This window comes from Aegilops tauschii, chromosome 6 (genome assembly GCF_002575655.3).
Source record: "Aegilops tauschii subsp. strangulata cultivar AL8/78 chromosome 6, Aet v6.0, whole genome shotgun sequence".
NCBI classification, from domain to species: Eukaryota; Viridiplantae; Streptophyta; class Magnoliopsida; order Poales; family Poaceae; genus Aegilops; species Aegilops tauschii.
In genome coordinates, this window is record NC_053040.3 from 220,683,715 (window position 1) to 220,694,328 (window position 10,614).

Below are 10,614 nucleotides of genomic sequence, written 5' to 3' on the forward strand. Positions count from 1 at the left end.
ATCAAAACCACTCGAAGAGAAGTGCGCCGGATTGAAAAGAGGATGGACAACGAACGAAAACTAACCACGTGATCCTAAAGAAAAATTTGAAGGGGAAGAGGAGTAGTTCAAAACACCTGCGTCAAGATTTCTGACCAGAGCAACGAAGGGGCTGAGGAGTAAAAAGAAATCCTACTCTCCGATATAACTAGACTCCGAAAAAGTTTTTTTTTCTAGACTCGACAACGGCCAAACTACACGATGAATCAAGGGGGCTCCTATGGTCGGTCGAGGCTTTGATACCAACTTGTCATGCCCAATATGCGACCCAATCCGGGAGGAACTCGAAGGCCCCACCAAGGATAGACCGGCATATTGAAACGCTTTTGCAAGGTGGATATCATTACATCGTACCATTACATAATACTTGGGGATACATACATAAGGCACAGACGCCCCAAGAATACATCAGAACAACATCCGACTACAGATGAAACATAAACAGAAGCTCAAACAATATCCACCCTGCTAGCCCAGGCTGCCGACCAAGAACCTAACCCAAGATCGACGAAGAAGAAGAAAAACTCCAACACAAGTAAACATCGCTCTCACGTCATGAGCATCGCATAACCTGTACCTGCAACTGTTGTAGTAGTAATCTGTGAGCCACGAGGACTCAGCAATCCCATTACCATGGGTATCAAGACAAGCAAAGCTTAATGGGTAAGGAAGCGGTAAAGTGGTGAGGTTGCATCAGCTACTAAGCATGTATGGTGGCTAACTTACGAAACAAGAGTGAGAAGAGGAGCTTAGCAAGCGGTCGTCAACTAGTAATGATCAAGAAGTGATTCTGAACTCCTACTTACGTCAAACATAACCCAAAAATCGTGTTCTCCTCTCGAACAACCCCGAAAAGAGACAATCACGGTTACACACGCGGGCGGTGTATTTTAGAAGAGTTTACTTCAAGTTTACTACAACCGGATATTAACAAATTCCCATCTGCCACATAACCGCGGGCATGGCTCTCGAAAGTTTATACCCTGCAGGGGTGTCCCAACTTAGCCCATCACAAGCTCTCACGGTCAACGAAGGATATTCTTCTCCCGGGAAGACCCGATCAGTCTCGAAATCCCGATTACAAGACATTTCGACAATGGTAAAACAAGACAAGCAAAGCCGCCCGAATGTGCCGACAAATCCCGATAGGAGCTGCACATATCTCGTTCTCTGGGCACACCGGATGAGCACTCCGTACAACTAAAACCAGACATCAAGTTTCCCCGAGGTGGCGCTGCAAAGGACTCTAGTTTGGACCAGCACTCAGAGGAGCACTGGCCCGGCGGGGTAAATAAAGATGACCCTCGGGCTCCGGAAACCCAAGGAAAAAAGGTTTAGGTGAGGCAAATGTAAAACCAAGGTTGGGCCTTGCCGGAGGAGTTTTATTCAAAGCGAACTGTCAAGGGGTTCCCATAACACCCAATCGCGTAAGGAACGCAAAATCCGGGAGCATAATACCGATACGACGAAAACTAGGGCGGCAAGAGTGGAACAAAACACCAGGCATAAGGCCGAGCCTTCCACCCTTTACCAAGTATATAGATGCATTAATTAAATAAGAGATATTGTGATATCCCAACATAAACATAATCCAACATGGAGCAATCTTCATCTTCACCTGCAACTAGCAACGCTATAAGAGGGGCTGAGCAAATGCGGTAACATAGCCAAACAACGGTTTGCTAGGAAGGGTGACAAAGGTTAGAGGTTCATGGCAATTGGGAGGCTTGATAAGCAAGTGGCAGGTAACGCGGCATAACGATAGCATCGAGGCAACTAGCATAGCAATGATAGTAATGAGATCCAAGGTGACGATCATCTTGCCTGAAATCCCGCTAGGAAGAAGAACGAGTCCATGAAGAAGATAAAGCCACGAAGATTAACCAAGCGTAGTCGAACGGATCCTCGCGAACGCAACGAAACGGGAACTATCGAGAAGAAGCACAACCGGAAAGAAGTAAACAACATGGTAAACACACAACACATAATGAGACATGATGCTCAACCAAGTATGATGCATGACAAGGCTACATGAAGCTACTCATGGCAAGAGATGATGCATACAAGAACAACACATCAAAGCAAGTTAAATGAGGCCGGAAACAACATATAACAATTCCGGCAAGTCCTCATATGCAAATTTCGAAATTGGTCCATATATGAATAAACCTTATGTTCAAGTTGTTAAATAGCAAGTTAATATACATCAAGATGATCTACACGGCTTTCTAGTCAAGTTACATATAAAGGTCGTTTAATTCGGAGCTACGGCCTAGAAGATATGAGCAAAACAAGTTAAGCATGGCATTGTAGCAAAAATGCATTCGAACATCAAGCAAACACACTCCAAGCATGCATGCAACAAGGTAACATGAAACTGCATGCAAAACGAAGCAAGTTTCATATAGAGCACTCTCAAAACGGAGCAACGGTTCAACACATACACATGAAACAAGTTTAAAGGACAAGCTGTCCAAAACAGCAACTAGGCATCTAGCAAGCATCAAAACAATATGCTACAGCACCCCAACATGAAAACAAAAGGCATGGACATGATGTACAGGTAAAGCACGACAAAACATGAACAGTAAGCTAACTGCAGAAATCACTAGAACATGCTCAAAAGGAAATGGCAATATTGCAAATAATAACAGTTCACAGACTTGGTGGAAATCGCTGGACATGGCAGAATTAACATCAGATTACAATGTTTAGAGCTATCAAACAACATGTTACGGCAAGCTATCATGGCAAACAAAGGAACGACATGTTAATACTAAAGACAAAGAACAGAACTTCCTTACTGAACTTATTCCAAAGATCAACAGAAATCATGGTAGCATCCGTGCAAACATGGCAAATGATATGACAGATTCAGACAGTGAAAATAACAGTGCATGGCAGAAACAACGATAAGTAGGCATGTTGGTCATCTTGCACCACTCACCACAGAGCATTTTATGGCATGTGAAGATAACCAACAGTAAGATGGAATAATTACGGAGCTAAGCATCGCAATATCATAGACATAGGGTGCATGGATCACTAGAAAAACACATGGCAAAACTGAACATAATGTTAACAGGCTGACAGCAATATTATTTAGCAAGTTTGGAGCAATATTACAACAAACAACAGCAGGCTATAATTGCAACCAAGGGCACGGATGGATAGAGCATAACATGTATAGCAAAACATCCTTAGTGAAGATCTCCAGATTATCCACAGAATGACTTGTAGAAGCAGGATTACATAGCATCACAACATAACAGACTCAGACTTTGCAGAAATGACCAAGTCACAGAAATCAGCAAACATCATGGAGGCTACTTTGCAAGCTTGTTTCAATCAACAAATGGCATATCATGAAAGGTGAATTGCACCACAGCAAAGCTGGCATGTTGTAGCTCGTAACACATGTAGACATCATACTCAGAACAAAATCACACAAAGATATAAAAAAGAAAATTGAGCAAGTTCTGTTAACTACAGCAGACAACATCACATAGCACACTTGCAACGATAATTTGGACATCAAGATGGACTCAAACAAGCATGGCAAAATGGAATGAAATTAAGAGCATTTCATGATGATCATTTTGATATATGATATGCACAAAACCGAGTTACGAGCATGAAGTTATGTCATGATGAACAGGGGCATAAAATTACTGAGATTTCGGGACTTAGCCATGGCACCCGAGCCGAGGCGGTGGCGCACGCACTCCGGCGAGGTGGAGATGGACGGGGTTCAACGAGGAGGCCGGGGGAGGGGCGCTCCGGGCCGGATCCGGCCGGATCCCGGCAAGGCGGCGCGGGCGGAGGCGCGGTCCGGCGAGGTCAGGGTCGGGACGGCGGGAGGCGGCGGGGCGCTGGGGAGCTGCGGCGGTGCGGCGCCGCGGTGGTCCGGCGGCGGGAGAGCGGCGAAGATCCGACGGGCGCGGGCGGCCGCATGGGATCAGGGCGGCGGCGCGGCGCACAGGCGCGGGGCTCGGGCGCTCGGGCCCGGCTCGGGCGGGCCGGCCTCGGGCCTCGCGGGCCCGCGGCGGCGCTTGCAACGCGGCGGCCCGGGAGAGGCTGGGAGCGGCAACGCGGGGATGGGCGGACAAGTCCGGATGTGGGGTGGACCCGTCCATCGGCGCTAGGAGGAGGAAGGCTAGGGTTTCACCGCGAATTTGGACGGGGGGGGGGATAATTTATAGGTAGAGGGAGTTAGGAGAGTCCAAATGAGTTGCGGTTTTCGCCCACACGATCATGATCCAATGACCGAGAGCATGGAGGGGGTCTGGATGGGCTCATGGTCTGTGGTGGTGGGGTGCTGGGCTACAAAGAGCGAGGGGTTTCGGGCTACGCGGTTAACCGTTGGGGCATCGAACGACCTCCAAATAGAACGAAAATTGACAGGCGGTCTACCGATGACGTACCAAGGCCACTTGACAAATCTCGGTCCATTCCGAGAACTTTTTATCCCGCTCAAGAAACAAGGTCTAAGAGGTGCAACGGGTGCATGTGAGAGTGTTGGAACGCGAAACGGACAACGGGGCAAAGGACCCGATGCAAGTTTTGAAAACATGAGGATGCAATGCAGATGATGACATGGCAAAATTCAACACGCAAGCAAATGACATGGCAACAACGGCAAATAACTAGAAGACACCTGGCGCATCGAATCCGGGGCGTTACATGAATGATCCCCCCACTATGGTGGTGGCTAAGTCCTATTTATAATGGTCTTGGTCCTCTCGCCAAATGTAGGAGGAAGGGATCCCACGATGGCCAAATTCGAAAGGAGACAACTTCTATAAGTTATCCTGACAAAAGTAGTCTTCGCCTGCAAAAGCCTGTGGTGGTGACGCCGCGGTGGGCTCCGCGATGACCTCCATCCTGCCGTCCTGGCGATCTTGGTGTCAGGACCGGTTTTTCAATAAAATAATTATTGAGAAACCAATCCCTGTTACGGACCAGCGAGGAAGAATTCCTTCTCACTGATAGACAATACATTGGTCACAGAAGAAAAAAAATACCAGGAGTACTAAATATAATACAAAGTTGAGCAGAGACTGCCCAACAATTTATTACATGCACGCCGATAAAACAATACGGCGGATAGGGTGGCAAACTACTAACTCACGATAATTACGATGGTGGAGATATCACCGCGAGGCGAGTGATATGTCTCCAGAAGACTACAGCTCTTCGAGCGTCGGAGTGAGACTCGAGAAGACTTATTGCGGGTGGCGGAAGCGTATACAATACAAGTGACCAAAGTCCGGGATCGCGCAGGACTGACTGGGACTCCTCTAGGCATCGGACACGCTATCAAACTCTTCATCCAAGAGATCGCCTTCGTCAACATCTGGCCAAATCAACAAGCCAGGTGAGTACTATGAAAGTACTCGCAAGACAGTTCAGAAATAAGGTATAACAAATGCAAACATGAAACACATGAATAAGTTAACCAGTGCGATCAGACATAGAGATAATAAATACTGGGTGCCAAGCGAGGGTCTGAATGACGCCTCGAGCGGAAACTACCGAATAGTAATACTGGTGCCAAACGAGTGTCTGAAAGACTCCTCGAGAGGAAAATGCGGAATAATAATACAGGTGCCAAACGAGTGTCTGAAAGACTCCTCGAGCGAAAAATGCGGAATAATAATACAGGTGCCAAACGAGTGTCTGAAAAACTCCTCGAGCGGAAAATGCGGAATAATAATGCCACAGTCGGGCGTCGGGGCGACACCACATAAAGGGCTTTTAACAGAAAGTAAAGACAGTGCATGCCGCAGTCGGACGTCTGAGTGACATCACATAAAGGGCTTATATCGAAAGTGAGAAACGAGTACACGCCACAGTCGGACGTCTGCGCGACGTCACCTAAAGGGCTTATATCACATTTCATTATTACAACAGCTCGGAGACATAAATTATCACAAGCATGAGACACAAAATAAAGCTTGTCCATCCACTGGAATAACAATAAAACCTGAGATTTTACCACTTGAGCTTGTTCACCGGGGACAAGTTTTTCACATGGATAGATATGGATATAATGTATACACTACTGATCATGGATACGATGATTTGGAAAGAATTGACTCTGCAGAGTTTGTACTTAACCACAGCCAACGGATTTCAGTAGTCACGGGGACTAGTTCCGTCTACGGTGTTCTGGAAGGAACACGTCTAACCAGTACACACCCAATTAAACCATCCGAAGCCAGGGATCACCCTCGGCAACATTCAAGAAAAACCTTGAGTCGGGGAGGCTACAACCTCGCGTAGCATGGGATCAAATTTCTATACGCGCGCTATAAGGGGGTGCCCCCCCTCTCGGTCCCAACCGGAAACACCCATGCCCCCTGACCGAATGACTGGCTTTAATCCTGGGCCAAGGTACCATCATCCCGGCCTCTCTGTTTGGTGTGTACACGAAAAGAGGTTACCAACTTACTAAACCGTATCCTGGCAATGAGACATGTGGTAGCACGGAAATGGGAAGGGACGATAACACGGCTCCAACCATGTTAACGTCGGAAAAGTCGGATGACACAAGGCTGGCATGCTACAACAGTACCACCTTGCTGCCCTTCATGTCACCACATGATTAGGCCACCTCTCATCAGAGGTCATCGCAACTTTGGAACATGCGGGAAAAGATCGATAACGTGGCTCCAACCACGTTAACGTCGAAGAAAGTCGGATGACGCAAGGCTGACATGCTACAAGAGTACCACCTTGCTGCCCTTCATGTCACTACATGATTAGGCCACCTCTCATCAGAGGTCATCGCAACTTCGGAACAACCAGGTCGTTGCCTTACGAGCAACGAGATATTTACCGACACTCATATGCCACACACAAACTTTCACATGAACATGCAAAACTTCTGCCATATCAAATGTCCAAACATGCTTGCCTGGTTCGGAGAAGTCGGAATCTAGCTCGGCGAAGTTCGCGGCTCCGTCACCTCTCCCGGAACCTACGGCAATCACGAAACGGGTACTAACGTGAAAACCAACATATGCACAGAAACTTTGCCAAATATTTCCCAAATAAATCCCATAAAAAACTAGACAAAATTTTAAGAATGTCAGAAAAAGAATCACTCAAAAATACCTTTTTATTAAAAAGTTATAAAGGTTTCTGTCCAGGGACCTTTCTGTAATGAAACAGAAAAGTTCCAGGGTTTTAACTGAGAAAACAGAAAACGGTTCGTTTGGAAATGCGCAAGCGCAAGAGAGAAGACGTATTTTGCCCGAAGGCGTCAACAGAAAACGGTTCGGGGAAATAGAACAGAGGCTGACACGCGGGGCCCGCATGTCAGGTTTGAAAAGGCTCGCCGGCGCCCGAAGACGGCGGTGGACGCCGGCGTCGAACCACGGCGAGTTAGGAGAAACGGAGGGTACCAAGAGCTTCAGTGTCTTCTTCCGCGTCGGTGGGTGGTGGACTCGTCCCACGGGGAGCACCACGTCGACGGCGACACTATCTCCGGCGGACGGCGGCTCGGGTGAGGATGGGGAACTCCGGTGGAGGGCTGCAAGCTTCAAATTGAAGTGCGGGTCAGAACGAGAGATGCATGGTGAAGTTACTGGCAAGAGAATGGAGGCTGCGGAGCACACACGGGGGCGAATCGGGCTGGATCCCGTGGCGGGTCGCGGTGGCCGGAGTCGAGGAAGGAGACCTCCTCGGGGCTCTTCTAGTGGCTAGGCGTGCTCTAGAGGAAGTGCAGGGCTGGTGGGTGCTCGAGTTGAAGCTCGGGACCTCTATTTATAGGCAGATCGACGGGGTGGCCGTGAACGGAGAATCTCCGGCGAGCGATTACGGCGGAGCAGTGGGTTGGCAGAGGGTTTGAGCGGTCGGGCAGCATCGGTGGATGTTACGGGACTCGTTTTGCAGCTAAAAGGAGCTGGCCCTGGCGTAATGGCGTCTACCCACGGTGAGGTGACCGCACGGGCTCAACGGCGGCAGAGAGCGCGCTGCGCGCCCTGCGGTTCACGACGAGAGCGGCAGCGCATTCGGGGGAGTGGGCGGCCATGCGGCGGGCTCCGGTGGTTTGGGCGGCGCTGGGTGGAGTCGTCGGCGCCGTGTCTCCCGCTGGCGTCCGCAAAGCCGCCGCCGGCGTCGGTCACGGGGCGGCGCACCTCCTGCTGCTTGTCGCCGACGCCCGCAAGGTGCCAGGCGCTCGTGCGGTGCAGGAACAAGTGGGCGAGGACGAGGAGCAAGGCGATGCGGCGGTACTGGCGAGATCGATGCCCGTTTCTGAAGAAAACAACAGCAAGCACTGAACTGAAGCTCTGAAGTTACTGAAACTTGACAGTGACCATGCATTGCAGGTGTTCGACAGTAGGTTTTGGTAAAGAGATAAATTTTGCTGGATCTGTAACTTGGTGAGATGACCACTCAAAGCACCCAGGGGCTGCATGAATTTATTTGGAATTTTTGGAGAAGGTTTTGAATGAATTTCACCAAATTTGCCAAATCTGGTCCAAACTTGCAGCTGATGTAGTTTGAAAATTTTGAACTGGAGACCAGTGGATCTTCATGGTTCTAGGTTGAGGGTTCAAAGGACTAGGAGGGGAAAGAAGTTTGGTGGTAAAAGTCCAAACAGAAAATGGAGTTCCTTTGTAAATCTCCAAGAGGTAGAATAGAAGGCAGAAAATATTTGAATAGAATTTGAATGGAAAATAAATACATGGGGAGGTTCAACTTGCTGGATTTGATGTAAATCATGATCCAGAGGTGAGGGAGTGTTTAGGAGAGAGGATTTGCACTTATGCCATGGCAAGAAGGAATAATTGAAAGTGGCAAAGTACCTTCCAAAAGCCATAGTGCAAATTCAGAAAAAGGTTTTCAAAAGTTCTTTTCCCAAATGAAAAAAACATTTTGTCTTGAGTCCAAATGAAGAGCAAGAACTCCCAAGGTCAAAGGCAGATCTTGGGTGAATCCAAATAAAAATTTTGCCATAAAGAAAATATATGAGAGGGAGAGTTCTCTTGAAGAAAATTTTTAAATCACTCCCCTCAAGTCAAATAAAATCTTTTCAAAAAAATCCAAATAAAAACTTGGGTGCCACAACACCTACCCCCTTAGGAAAAATCTCGTCCTCGAGATTTCTGCTGATCCTCAAATAGATATGGATACTCTACTCGAAGGAAATCCTCCCTTTCCCATGTAGCTTCATCCTCAGTGTGGTTGCTCCACTGAACCCTGAAAAACTTTGTCGTTTTCTGACGGGTCCTCCGTTCAGACTCTTCTAAAACCTTTACTGGCCTTTCTCTGTAGGTGAGATCTGGTTGTATATCAGTGTCCTCATGAGGTACATGTTTTTCTGGGTTGCTCACACATTTCCTCAACTGCGAGACGTGGAATACGTCATGGACGTCTGACAGCTCCTTGGGTAGGTCTAGCTGGTAGGCTACCGTGCCTCTTCGTGCCTTCACACAAAATGGTCCAATAAATCTTGGGGCTAGTTTCCCCTTTATTTTGAACCATTGCAGACCCCTCATAGGAGATACTCGGAGGTATACGGAATCACCAGGTTCAAAGCTGACCTCACGATGCTTCTGATCATAGTAGCTCTTTTGTCGGCTCTGTGCTGTCTTGAGTCTGTCCCTGATTTGTTTAACTTTTTCCTCGGCCTCCTTAAGCATATCTGGGCCGAAGATACGGCTGTCACCTGTTTCTGACCAATTCAATGGGGTACGACACCTCCGTCCGTACAATGCTTCAAAGGGTGCCATTTGCAAGCTGGCTTGGTAACTGTTGTTGTACGCAAATTCGGCATAGGGCAAACTCTCTTCCCAACTGGATCCATAGGTGAGTACATAGGCTCTTAGCATATCTTCTAGGATTTGGTTTACATGCTCTGTTTGTCCATCTGTCTGAGGGTGGTATGCTGTACTGAAAGCCAGTTGTGTGCCCAGAGCTTGTTGTAGGTGTTCCCAAAATTTGGAGACGAATTGGGTGCCTCGGTCAGATATTATAGTCTTTGGGACTCCGTGCAAGCAAACTATACGGGAGAGATAGAGTTTTGCCAGTCTTTGTGTGGAGTAGGTAGTCTTCACGAGAATGAAGTGTGCAACCTTGGTTAGTCGGTCTGTGATGACCCATATGGCGTCATTTCCGCGTTGCGATCGGGGTAATCCGACAATGAAGTCCATTCCGATTTCATCCCATTTCCACTCCGGTATCCTGTTAGGCTGGAGTAGCCCTGCTGGCTTTTGGTGCTCGGCCTTGATGCGCTGACATGAATCGCAACAAGCAATGAATGTGGCTATATCTCTTTTCATACCGTGCCACCAAAATCTTTCCTGGATGTCCTTGTACATTTTGGTTCCTCCAGGATGGATCGAGTATGGGGCGGTGTGGCTTTCCGTCAAGATCTGTTGCTTGAGTTCCTCAATGTTAGGTACGCAAAGCCTGTCCCGGTACCATAATGTTCCTTCACTGTCCGTGATGAATTCTGAAGTCTTACTACGGTTCATTTTCTTCTTTATGCCTTCGATACTGGGGTGTCCCTGTTGGGCCTTCTTGATTTGTTCCACTAGGGTGGGTTGTATCTCCAGGTTCGAT